We start from the raw sequence: 11,683 nt of genomic DNA on the forward strand, positions 1-11,683 counted from the left end.
AGGGGGGGCGGTGTGACGTGCGTGCTTCAGGACGGCAAGATGTTCGTTAAGGCAGGGTTGAACATTACTATTATGTCAGCACCTCTCCCTAAGGAACTATAGGCGAGCGTGAGGGCAAAGTAGGTGTGAGTTGATAGGTTATGAAAAGATATTTATTGATTTGCGTGAGTATAGAGTGTGTGGCGCTGTTCAGTGCTTTCCATAGCGGTGCGGTGCGAGGTGGTGTCTGGGTGGGTTGTGATAGGAACCTCAGCTTGTTACAGGCGGCGTAGTGGTTAGGGAGGGTGGGTGGGTGGGCGGAAGGTGAGATGCAGGGTGGCTGCAGGGGCTGACACTGGTGGAAGGGCGGCGGTGAATGTTTGTCTGCATGCATTGGCAGGTGGGTGTGTCTGGCTAACTCTTAACAAGGCACTCGTGCGTAAGCGTGTTCTCAAGTGTTTTTTCCTGTTGATAATGTTGAAATGTAGCTGATCTAGAACCATAAAGACCTTTTTGAAAACCCACAGTACTTCAACTTAGAGTCTTTTCATCTAGTGACGGTGTTGTGGCTCCGAAGTGTTTCATAATATGGTTCATGTCGAGAGAGAGAGAGAGAGAGAGAGAGAGAGAGAGAGAGAGAGAGATGAGATGAAAGTAAGAATTTGTTAATGGAAGGAATATTTATTGAGTGACTGAGTATTTAAGTGTAACTGATTAATATTAGTATGAGTGGTTAGGTTTTGTATGTGATTAGGTAATTAGGTTAGGCAGTTGTGATCGGGATAATGATAAATATGAAAGACTCAGTAGTTGAAGTTGTAAGGGCTTTCAAAGGTGTTTTAAGGTTAAGTAATGTGCAGGTGAAGTGAGGTGGGTGATGTGACTGACCAGGTTGTGATTACGTTAACTAAATGAGGTGATTAGGTTGATCAGATGTGATTAGTTTAGCAGTTGATGGTGGTGGTGGTGGAGGTGGTGGTGGTGGTGGTGATTAACAAGCTGTAAAGAGGTTATTATTAGAGTGCAGAGAACTAGTTAACTTTAAGCTTTTCAGGCGAGGTATCGTGAGGGGGGAAGTTGTTTGCATGTCCAGGTGAAACATAGAATTACCAGTTAATGTGAGTGATTAATAATAAGTTTGTTGAGGTGAGAATTAAAGAAATAGTTCACCTGATAGACGCAACTTGAATTGGTGAGCGTCTGTGTATGCCGCTATCTTGTGTTTGTTCCCTGTGCTGGTTGGCTGTGGTTAGTGTGGAGGCAATAGGCTTGTTAACTACCTCAGCACATAACAGTAACTAGTTATTCATCATCAAACAGTGTATATATGCTCATAATTGTCACGTGTTGTATATGGGCATATGTATTCACACGAGAGACGAAGTGTGCTGTTATTGACAATGTAAAGAGTACAGTACGCACGTGTATATAGGATCCAGTGAGTTTGTCCTTGACGCCTTCATAGTCACCACAGCCTTGCATCAGCTCCCTTCACGGTAATGGGATAATGTTTCTCCTGTTATCTGGGGTGCTGCCGTGGTCCTGCTTGCGTGTCGACCACAACATGTACTAGTGGAGGGACAGAGACAGGGAGCCAAGGACAACATCGTGTAAATTACAAAGGACTGAATGTGATTTTGTTGCCTGGCACGTAGCAATGCAAATAATGGCCGTACTTTCCCAGCGTGACCTTGGCTGCGAGGTGTAGTGTGGGTAGAGTAAGTGGGCGAGGTTTGTCTGAGAGCGATCGAGTGTTTCCAATGTCTTTCCAATCTTTTCTGGCAGCTAATCACTTTTCATACGTAACCCAACAACGATACAACAACAACAATGATAGTAATAGAAATGATAATAGTACTGATTGACGCAGGAGAGGAAAGCAGGAATTAAACTCAAGATAAAGGAGAATGCACGTAATAATGTCATGCTTCCTTGTTGATCTTTTCCCGTCTCTGATTATTATTTTTGAGGCATTTATGGGTCCAAGGAAAAGCGGTGTAATCTTAATAATCTTATGATAATGCTTTCATGTTTGTGATTTCTCTCGTTCACTTCTTCCTCCCTTCCTCATTTGTTCTTTTTTCCTTTATTTCATTCTATATTTTTTCCTTCCTTCTTCATTTTTCCTCCATTTCTTCCTTCTTTCACATCTTTCTTCACTCCTCCATCATATATTCCCTCCATTTTCATTTTTCTTCCTTTACATTCTTCTTTACATCTTCATTTTTACCTCATCGTATTTTTTCGAAGTTTATCTCCTCTTGGCTTTCCTTCAACAAGAACAACAACAACACTAAGTATTAAAAAAAGACATGGCGAAGAATCAGTGACATTTTACCTGTACTTCCCGCGTAGCCTTTCCGAGAAGACACTGTGATTCTCATATCGAACACTGTCACGCACCCACAGAATACCTGAGGAGGCAGACACTCGCCACTGGGTATTCCCGTCAAAGTTTACCTATTGTGGTGCTGCGGAGAGAGTGGGACGAGGAAGAGAGAAAGGAGGTGGGAAGGAGAGAGGAGAACAAAATTTTCCTGGTCTCCCGTCGCTTCTTGAGTTGCTATCGCCTCCTTTACTAACTTACATTTTATTTTAAGCTTACTATTGGTTTTATATCTTATTCCTCACATTTTCTTCGCCGTCAGGACATGTTCTCTGTGTTGGAGGCGCTAGCAGGTGTTAGGTGTGCGCTCAGATACCTTTGGTTAATTAGGCAGTGAGACACCTTTGGCATGTGTAGGACTTCTGTGGGTGTGTGTGTGCGTGTGGGTCGGTTCATTCAACTCAGTCTGGACTCTGGATTTACCCCTTTTTTGCATGCCAAGGCTTATAAAGTTGTTGCCCATGTGTGAAGTTTGATGGATGAACCGTGGTGTGGAGAAGAGGGAATAGTATAGTAGCCTTAGTAGTAGTAGTAACAGCGGTAGTAGTAGTAGTAGTAGTAGTAGTAGTAGTAGTAGTAGAGAGAGAGAGAGAGAGAGAGTGGGGTATTCCCGTAGTATATAAGATGCTCCATTGAAGATTGCATATTTGTTGTTTACATTGCCAAGAAAGAAATCTGATTTTTGACCGGTATTATTCCTAAGTATTCCTTGTGTGTACGTACATGAGTTTATCGTTAACTTTGACGTGGCTATTAACTATACACTATTGATTGTGAAACGCTCCTCACATAAGAATTATAAGGATTATTTTCAAAGACCACAGGGATGATTTAGGTCCTGTTTTCCTATAAGTGACACAGAATCATTGTTTAACTGTCAGTGGAATCGAGAAAACAGCTTTGGAAACCTTATAATTCAAACTTTAACCTGATAGGCATTAGTAAAATGACGCTGAGGTTTAATTGTAAGTTCTCGTGTATATTTCTTCACATTGGTGAGGCATAAGGAATATTTAACTCACTGCAATCATGGAAACATACCCGTAAACGCCCCGTAAACCCTCATAAATTACACAACAGGCCATCAAGAATAAGCCAATAGTCGCTGGAACGTTTTCAGTTGCGACGCATTACGAAATCAACGTTTTTTACTTGATACTGTTTACAAGTTGAGAGAAAAAAAAGTATATTCTCCATCAAATAGACTCGCGTAAACATCTTTGAAAACCATAATAACTTACACCACAACCTGATAAAGACAGTGCAAGTGACACTGAAACGTTTACAATCACACAGCATCGCTAAATAAACATTCTTCTTGTTATTGTTTACAAGTTGAAAGAGAATATTGTCTGCCAAACAGAATCACGAATACATCTATGAAAATCTTAATCATTTTTACACTAGAACCTGATAAAAATACACTGAAACGTTTATAATCACACAGCATCGTCAAATAAACATTCTTCTTGTTATGGTTTACAAGGTGAAGGAAAGAATATTGTCCGCCAAACAGAATCACGAATACACCTTTGAAAACCTTAATAATTTACACTATAACCTAATAAGAATACACTGAAACGTTTTGAATCCCGTAGTATCGCCAAATTAACGTTTTCTCTTGTTGCTATTTACAAGCAGAGGTAAAGGATTCCCCACCAGATAATTCCGCTCCATGTTTTTTGCTACTATGAACGGTGTTGGGGGAAGTCCTGAACACTGCCTCGGGTCATTCATATGCTGGGAAGCCCGTTTCTAGACCCACCCCCTCCAGCTTCCAGTCCTCGCCATTACCTGCACTTCTAACCCGTCTAAATATCAGTCCTTACTTTCTAACACTTAATCGATAATCTCTATGTATTGCTGATATTTGACGCTTCGTGAAATATACTTCGTTTTCTGCTGTAGCTTAAAGAGAGAGGGATTAGTGAGAAAATAAGTGCGTCCAGGAAAGTTATGCCAACCATCAGCGCGGTCACTCCAGCTGGTCATAGGTCGCTGTGTATAAAAGGGCAGCGGCGTGTTGAGGAGGCATCATCCAGCGAAGGACGAGGCAGACACAAGGAGGTTCAGACGAATACCAATAGTAGAGACGATGTTTGCTCTTCGCTCCTTGGTAAGTATTGCGAGAGGGTGAGGGACAGTGTGCTAAGTGCCTCTGTGTTGACTCTTGTGTTGTTCTGCATGATCTGATTTCCTGGATGACTGTTGTTGCAATGTTGCTGGACGGTGGCTGGTTGTGTTTAGTCTTTGAGTAGTTGTTTTGTCTTACTTGTTTGTTCAACGATATTACTCATTTTGATATTTGCTAGGTTACTGTAAAATTTCGTCTTGTAGATAATCTTTCGTAGACTGTAATGAATGTAAAGACGTCATTATTGTTATTATCATTATTATTATTATTATTATTATTATTATTATTATTATTATTATTATTATTATTATTATTATTATTATTATTATTATTATTACAACCATCATTATTATTACCATCATTACTTAAACGTTACTCAATCGTTACTGAATCCATTCATAACTCACAACACAAATTTCGCCCACCAGTTCAGTTCATTTATATAATTCGCTCATTTCATATCCCGTCTCGTCCCTGCAGGTTGTGGTGGTGGTGGCGCTGATGTCCCTGGTGTGTCTGGCGGCGTCTGCTCCAGGGGTACCTTACAACAGACCTTATGGCGGTTATGGCCACCAAGGGGGTCATTTCGGAGGCCACAACAGCGGCTTTGGTGGCAGCTTTGGTGGCAGTTTTGGAGGCAGCCATGGTAGCTACCACCGCCCCTCCCATGGCCACAGCAGACCAAGCTACGGGTAAGTGATGCCACGAGGTTCAGCTTGTAGTCTGTGATTCTGTGACGCTTTGCTCCTCTGCCGCTACCACTTTCCATGGCCACTGATTCTCTCTCTCTCTCTCTCTCTCTCTCTCTCTCTCTCTCTCTCTCTCTCTCTCTCTCTCTCTCTCTCCTCCTTTTATTTATTTTGTGTATCATTTATTGTTATTTTTCTTTTTCCTCCTCCTCCTCCTCCTCCTCCTCCTCCTCCTCTTCTTCCTCTTCTCTTCTTCTTCTTCTTCTTCTTCTTCTTCTTCTTCTTCTTCTTCTTCTTCTTCTTCCTTCTTTTCTTCTTCTTCCTTCTTTTCTTTCTTCTTCTTCTTCTTCTTCTTTCTTTTTCTTCTTCTTCTTCTTCTTCTTCTTCTTTTCTTTCTTCTTCTTCTTCTTTTCTTTCTTCTTCTTCTTCTTCTTTTCTTTCTTCTTCTTCCTTCTTTTCTTTCTTCTTCTTCTTTCTTCTTTTCTTCTTCTTCTTCTTCTTCTTCTTCTTCTTCCTTCTTTTTTTTTCTTCTTCTTCTTCTTCTTCTTAATTCTTTTCCTCCTCCTCCTCCTCCTCACATTACTACTACTACTACTACTACTACTACTACTACTACTACTACTACTACTACTACTACTACTACTACTACTACTACTATTTATTTATTTCAGATATGGACGGTAAGATTGTTTCCTGACGCTGGCACGCTTCCTCCCTGACTCCAGACCCCGACACTCCATAATCTATCTCTCCCGAAAGCTTCACTCACTGGCAGCCTGAATGGGAGCCGCGCTGAGACGATGGTTCTCTTTCATTTTGTATCTATAGACTAAGTGTTTTGGTGACGAGATGAATATAATAAATTTGTAAAAACTTTTCTTTTGGTTTTATTATTTTATCCGCACACACACACACACACACACACACACACACACACACACACACACACACACACACACACACACACACACACACTCTCTCTCTCTCTCTCTCTCTCTCTCTCTCTCTCTCTCTCTCTCTCTCTCTCTCTCTCATACATGTATACCTTTACGAATAAACTTACAATTCTTCACCTATTTTTGACATTGCAAGATAAAAAGAAAAATAATTAATCATATGTCCATTTCCAAACAGCTCTGCTCCACACCAATACTTTCAAGACCCTGTGCAAGTAAGCTACACAGATTCTAGTGACTCTAGTGACAAATAAACAACATTTACACATTATGAAAAAAATACTGCTTTAACATTACTTTTTTGCCATTCTAGTGACTGATAAACATTTCCACTCTATGAAAAAAATATATAAAAATACTGCATACTTCAACATTATTTATTTTTTTTCATTCTAGTGACAGATGGTATAAATAAAAAAAGATAAACATTTCCACATTAAAAAAGAAAATACTGTATACTTTTGATATTACTTTCTACCATTCTAGTGACATAAACATTTCCACATCATAAAAGAAAAATACTGCTTACTTTAACATTATTTTCTACCATTCTAGTGACTGATAAACATTTCCACATTATATATAAAAAATAAATAAATAAATAAATACTGCATACTTTAACATAACTTTTTACCATTCTACTGATAGTTAAACATTTCCACATTATAAGAGAAAAATATTACTTACTTTTAACATAACTTTTTACCATTCTAGTGACAATTAAACATTTCCACATTAAAAACCAGAAAACACACTTGAAATCCCGACTGTTCATCTCTGTGGCCTTTGAAAACAGTCATGGTTGAGGGAACCGATTCCTACATCAGTGCATGAAAAGAATCAACTAGGTGTTTTGTTGCTTTCAGAATGTCGTGGTCCTTTCTCTGGGCGGTGTTAGTTGCGCTCAGTGGCGGGAGCTGATTGAGGAGAATGAGAGTGATAAAGGATATGCATGAGCAGCGGAGGAAATGAGTCGTTGAGTCGTGGCAGCAGTGAGGCACCAAAAGGAACACTTGCTGTGGTTGTGATGTTATTTTGGTCTATTTTGAAACGCTTCGCTCTCTCTAATCTATCGTTTTGGAATGTTACAGATTTTTTTCATGGCTGTTTGTTTCTCTTTAATGATGCAAAATCCTTCTCACTAATGGTTGTGTTTGATGTTATTTTCGTCTATTTTGAAATGCTTTTCGCTCTCTAATCTATCGTTTTGGAATGTTACAGATGATGGGGCGTGTTTTTTTTTTTTTTATGGCTGTTTGTTTCTAATGGTGCAAAATCCTTCTCACTAATGGTTGTGTTAGATGTTATTTTCGTCTATTTTGAAACGCTTCGCTCTCTCTAATCTATCGTTTTGGAATGTTACAGATGATGGATCGTGTTTTTTATGGCTGTTTGTTTCTCTTTAATGATGCAAAATCCTTCACAACCTATCACTAAACTAGAATCATGATAACACCTTTGAAAATAGCAATAATTTTCGTTAGAGCCTGTTAACCTGTCTAGAAAGCACCCAAGGAATATATACTGTAGAATCCTTGAAAACACCCTTGCAAGCGTCAATAATTTTCATTCTAGCGTCTTAAACTGTCCCTAGAAAAAGAAGAATATCCTTGAAAACAAAATTTACTTATCACTAGAGGATGTTAAACTACCAAATACACATCCTTGAACAAACACGAGCGTTAAGCTTTTAAAATCATGAAAACATCCTTGAAAACACAAATTCCTCTCACTTAGGCGTATTAAACTATCACTACCATCACTAAAACTTCCCTGAAAACATAAATCACTTTCAATGAAGCTAGAAAAAAAAAAAAAACTTGAAAAGCCCAAATTTAATAGAATCTGTTAAAAGTATATCCTGGAACGCTTGTGAATGCTGTGTTTGCTAGAGAACTAGAAAGTATCGTTATAGAAGTACGTAAACACACACACACACACACACACACACACACACACACACACACACACACACACACACACACACACACACAGGCATCACCACAATCACCAAAACTTCCCTGAAAACACAAATAACTTTCACTGAAGCTAAAGTAAAATAAAAAAAGAGCTTGAAAAAACCCTAATTTAATATAACCTGTCAAAAATATACTCTGAAACGCTTGCGAATGTTGTGTTTACTATAGAACAAGAAAGTATGAGTGTAGAAGCACGTAAACACACACACACACACACACACACACACACACACACACACACACACACACACACAGGCACACTCACACACTCATGGCTGCCCGGTGCCAACAGAGCTCCTTGCATCACGTCCACCTTGCCCTGCATCGTCATTATCCACCTCACACGTTGGGGAAGCACGTGTTCGCTTATGTAAAGTAAAGAAAAAACAAATAAAAATAAAATCCACAGAATATCAGTTAGGACGCACGTTTGAATGTTTAATTAGAAAGTGGGAATCTCTTTTCTTTTGGTTTCAAGGTGATTTTCTTTTTCTTTTTTCTTTTTCTTTATTTTTCTTTTTCTTTTTGCCTTTTTTTTTTTTTTCCGTGTGATGAAAGTGAGTTGGTTAATAGTTGATGTGATGGACAACTGGGAATTGCTTCGATAGATAGATATATAGAGATTGATAGATAAATAGAGAGAGAGAGAGAGTAATTATTGCCACTCCTCCTCTTCTTCTCCTTCTTCTTCTTCTTCTTCTTCTTCTTCTTCTTTTTCCTCCTCCTCCTCCTCCTCCTCTTCCTCCTCCTCCTCCTCCTCCTCCTCCTCCTCCTCCTCCTCCTCCTCCTCCTCCTCCTCCTCCTCCTCCTCCTCCTCCTCCTCCTCCTCCTCCTACTACTACTACTACTACTACTACTACTACTACTACTACTATTTCTCCTCCTCCTCCTCCTCCTCCTCCTCCTCCTCCTCCTACTACTACTACTACTACTACTACTACTACAGCTACTACCATTCTATAGTACTTCCACCTCTACTAAGCACTATTCCTATGGGTCACGAAGATGGTTAGTCATGTTTCTCATTGGGCATATTCTCCATAGACTTCGTTCTCTCATATAATTTTCAGCGTTTTCTCCTGTCTAGTGTAAAGCAGAATTTCGTGAATGCTATAAGGATTTTCACGAGTAATTCAGTAAACCTTGTACGTACATTACCCACGAAGAAACACACACACACACAAAATAAATAAATAAATAAAAATCATGAAAACCCAACTCATTCTCCCTGTGGTCTTTGAAAACGATGATTTGAGAGACTAAAGCGTTTCAAGGTGATGAAATAACCGTAAAGAGAGATATGTAGCAGAATAGTTGTAATAAAAGAAAGCAATCAACGAGAGGAGAAAGTAATAATTAAATATCTCATCAGCTTTGTTGCCTTCGAAAACAGTAATAGTAATGAGGGAAGAAAGCGTGTCACAATCCGGGGAAACCAGACGTGTGGACAGTATAGTGAGTGGAGGATATACTCATCTAATCATCTCTGCTATAACATTTGAAGCAGACGTAATGAAAGAACAATTCCTGCACTTCCAAGACAACAAAAGAACACATTTTGGCCTCTCAAGACAGTAATTAATAAGAAAACAAAGCGTGGATAGTTTAGAAGCAATATTAGCGTCTTCCTCTGGAGTTTCATATAGGTAATTCTAGGTTAAATTTAGATCATTCACCTCAAATTTCACTGCCGATCCCTTCGCTGCATAGGTCACTGTTCACAATACACCATATATTGCCCAGAAGTAAACGGACAGTGTCTGGAAACAACTAGGCAACGATTACATCCATAGCGCATCAAAGTATCTCAAAAATAGACGTCATGAGAGAAAAGAGCGTATGAATGGACAGCTTAACCCTTTCAGCACCAAGCCACGTTTTCATATTCATTCTGTTTACTATCTGGTGATTTTATAAAGCTTCAGAAACTTATGTGAGGATTTAAACAGTGAAGATTCTTGCCATTAATCCTGTGACCTTGATAGACACTTCCTAATGTCAGTAAAATCGTCTAATCACACCCATCCAAAAATAAGTCATGATAAAAATGCGTCCCAGTAATGAAGAGGCTAACATCACCTCGTGGACAGTACCATGACAAGCGGTGGCCAGCTATGAGTGGAAAAGAGATGCGTAGGGAAATTAAGAGGTTTGGCAGGTAAAGGGACAGATACCTCTCTATTTTGGTCTTTTGTACTTTCCTGCCAACTCTTACGGGGATGAGACACGTGTTTATCTTGTGCTAGGTTATTTCGACGCCTCGCTAGTCCTTCCGCTCATAAATATAGTCGGGCGGTGTTGCAATCGTGTTATTATCAGTTCTTGTGTTGATAAGGTAAACACTAAACACTGGCAGGTGAAAAAAGATGTTGTAATGTGTTTGTGTTTGTGTTCGCTGGTTTTCCTTCTGTGTTGGTCAAGATGTGGATATTATGTCGTGACTATTATGTTGGTCAATGATTAGCTTTTAGTGGAGAGAGAGAGAGAGAGAGAGAGAGAGAGAGAGAGAGAGAGAGAGAGAGAGAGATAAATTAACAAGTCTATGAAATTTTATTAAAGTAGCCATCATTAAATGAATTAGACTAACAGTTGATAATGACAGATTAGTAATAATGATAATAATAATAATAATAATGATAATAATAATAATAATAATAATAATAATAATAATAATGATAATAATAATAATAATAATAATAATAATAATAATAATAATAATAATAATAATAATAATAATAAAAATGATAGTAAGGGTAAATCACACACAAATAAAAATGGAACTTGGATGAGAACACTAAAGTCACATCAATATTATTCTCAATCATGGGCGTGAGAACTTGACAACTGAATGATCCTTATAATAATAGTAGCTTAGCGAACTCATAGGAGTGAAACTTGTGAAAAAATGAACACTAATACCACCTATGTATTATTATCAATCATAGGAGTGAGCATAATAGTTAATAATAGCTAAATAACACTGATGGTGATAGTAGAATCAATAATAGTAACTTAGCGAACTCGTTGGAAGCGCGGAACTTTGAAGAAAAATACTAAATATCACCTAGGTACTATTACCAGTCATAATAACGAGAATAGTAGTTGATCATAATTAAATAACGGTGATGATGACAATACGATGAGTAATAGTAACTTAGCGAACTTGTAGGAGGAGCGAAACTTGAAGAAAATACTAACTAACATCACTTAAATATTGCCACCAATCATAATAACGAGCATAATAATTGATAATGATTAAATAACACTGATGATGACAGCATGATGAATAACAGTAACAGCAAACTCGGTGGAAGAGCTGAACTTTGGAAAAAAAAAAATACTAATATCACCTAAACACTATTACTAATCATAATAACGAGCGTAATAGTTGATAATAGTTCAATAACACTGATGAATATGATGAATAACATTAACTTTGAGGACTCGTAGGAGGAGCGGAACTTATGATCCACACAGGGGATCACAGATTGTAGAGGAATTCGCTGCAGGACTTAGCCCTGTTAATGGGCCAAATATTTAGAATTAGTATAATGTATTGT

At 38.5% G+C, this 11,683-nt stretch overlaps 1 long non-coding RNA gene across 1 annotated transcript; it reads left to right on the forward strand.

The window, feature by feature from the left end:
- The first annotated feature begins 215 nt into the window (after nucleotides 1-215).
- On the forward strand, nucleotides 216-6,065 carry LOC123508929. The gene is made up of 4 exons (XR_006676038.1): nucleotides 216-230; nucleotides 4,274-4,481; nucleotides 4,980-5,191; nucleotides 5,860-6,065. It is a non-coding gene; the product is annotated as an uncharacterized LOC123508929 (long non-coding RNA).
- Nucleotides 6,066-11,683: the final 5,618 nt, after the last annotated feature.

This window comes from Portunus trituberculatus, chromosome 25, assembly GCF_017591435.1.
Source record: "Portunus trituberculatus isolate SZX2019 chromosome 25, ASM1759143v1, whole genome shotgun sequence".
Classification (NCBI taxonomy): domain Eukaryota; kingdom Metazoa; phylum Arthropoda; class Malacostraca; order Decapoda; family Portunidae; genus Portunus; species Portunus trituberculatus.